The sequence below is a fragment of the Mandrillus leucophaeus genome, unplaced genomic scaffold (assembly GCF_000951045.1).
Source record: "Mandrillus leucophaeus isolate KB7577 unplaced genomic scaffold, Mleu.le_1.0 Scaffold377, whole genome shotgun sequence".
NCBI lineage: Eukaryota > Metazoa > Chordata > Mammalia > Primates > Cercopithecidae > Mandrillus > Mandrillus leucophaeus.
The window spans coordinates 1118263-1120495 of record NW_012103998.1 but is presented as its reverse complement, the minus strand read 5'-3'; positions in this window follow the sequence as shown (position 1 = coordinate 1120495).

The following is a 2233-nucleotide window of genomic DNA, read 5'->3' as shown; positions in this document are numbered from 1 at the left end:
TAAACGCGGGGTTTGTTGTGCAGATTATTTCATCACCCAGGTAGTAAGCCTAGCACCCAGTAGTTATTTTCTGCTCCTCTCCCTCCTCCCATCCTCCACCCTCAAAGACACCCCAGTGTCTGCTGTTCCCTTCTTTGTGTTTACGATTTCTCATTATTTAGCTCCCACTTATAAGTGAGAACATGTGGTATTTGGTCTTCTGTTCTTGTGTTAGTTTGCTAAGGATAATGGCCTCCAGCTCCATCCATGTTCCTGCAAAAGACATGGTCTGTTTCTTTTTTATAGCTGTGTAGTATTCTGTGGTATACATATACACCACAGTTCCTTTATCCAATCTGTCATTGATGGGCATTTAGGATGATTCCATGTCTTCGCTATTATGAATAGTGCTGCAATGGAAAGCAGTGTGGCGATTCCTCAAAAAGCTAAACACAGAACTACCATTCAATCCAGAAATCCCATTATGGGTATATACCCAGAGGACTATAAATCATTTTGTCATAAAGACACATGCATGCGAATATTCATTGCAGCACTATTCGCAATGGCAAAGAAGTGACTATGAGATGTTAGTGACTAACTGCCAAGGCAACAAGGGACATCACAGCACATGAAGCTTTGCCGGTAGGGGAGGCCATGGCGGGAGGGAACAGCATGGAGCCTAAGACTAAAGAGACTGGTCCCTGTTGGGCACAGTAATGCAGTCTGGTTATCACAAACTGAAATAAATCCAATAATGGAATAATCAGAGAGCAGAGTCTGGAGTTCAAGCTGTTTCTGTACCTGCCTAATGCAATGTAATGTAATGTAATGTAATGTAATGTAATGTAATGTAATGTAATGTGAGAACAGGCAGCTCAGAGTGGCTCTGTCACCAGGCAGGTAGCATGGCTGCTCTCAGAGGCAGAGATCACAAGAGGATTCAGTAGCAAGGAGTGCAGCTAGAACCCAGTGGTGGAATCCGAGAGCGTGCACGTGTCCCTTTACATGGGAAAAGACTTCCCAGTGAGCCCTCTTGGCAAAAGAGACACCAAATTGAGGAAAACAAATTGTTACTTAATGGCAGTGACACAAAAGAGTTAGCAGTTTCTGATTTTGCCAAATGCAATCCTTCGTTAACAGCATAAACCAGGTTAAAGTGGAATATTTGTTTTCACGTTGTTTTTTGTGATTTGAACACTGATGTCATTACTTCCTCATTTCCAGTTTTATGCTTTTCTGTATTTCCCACTGGAACCAGTCAGCTAAAGAATATTTGGCGGGTGGACAACAGGAAAATACCATGCATAGCAACTGAAGATGTATGTGCTATGGAAAAAATCTCCTGGCCCTATAAAATCAACAAGGAAAATTCCTAGCACAGATGCAATAATGACTTCTTAATGTTAACTATAATTCATTTCACGTAATCCTTATGTTCTAGAAACAACATCTGTTCATCCTGCTGTAGATCTGTTGGAAGCCCAGGCGTGAGAATGCAGGAAAAATTTTCCAAGCCAAATTACTATGTAATACTAATAGTGATATTTCATTATGTGAGACACTTGTTGGTGTATTTTTCTTTTAGGCTTCTTGCAAAATGGTGCAGATGGTGTCACGTAGTGGAGGTAGTGACTGCTTCTCGGAATCAGGGCTTGCTTACGTGCTTTCCCCACCTCAACTTTCTGCTAAGGGTCACTGGAGGAGCCAAGTGAGACTTTAGATAGGACCAGCATTTGCACAAGGTGGAAGATCTCTCCAATACCGCACCTGAGGTGAGGCAGGAGGAAGAATAGAGCCTACGCCAGCAAGTCAGGTGCTGTCACCATGCTTTGAACTCCATGGACGTTCAGCAGGCTGTAAGGAGTCTGGGAGGGTGGACCGGAATGGGACCTGGGGAAGGAGAGCAGCAGGAAATTGGGGGGACAGGTCTGAGCAGCAGTCTGAAATTGTGAGCCTGGTCCAACAGGCCAGGCTCTGGTTCCCTTATGACCACCTGCAACTCATGGGTGGAGATGTTTCCTACATGAACACAAGAGGGAAGGAGATGCCTCTGCTTTTCCTAAATAAGCAAGTGCTGGGATGGAAAGTGGAGCAGAGGGTCAGGACCCAGATTGCGGTTAGAAAGTTATCATAAAGCAACTAAGGTCAATCAGGCAAGGGGGAAGCAGGCAAGAGAGATACCAACAACTGACCGGGCGTGGTGGCTCACGCCTGTAATCCCAGAACTTTGGGAGGCCGAAGGGGGTGGATC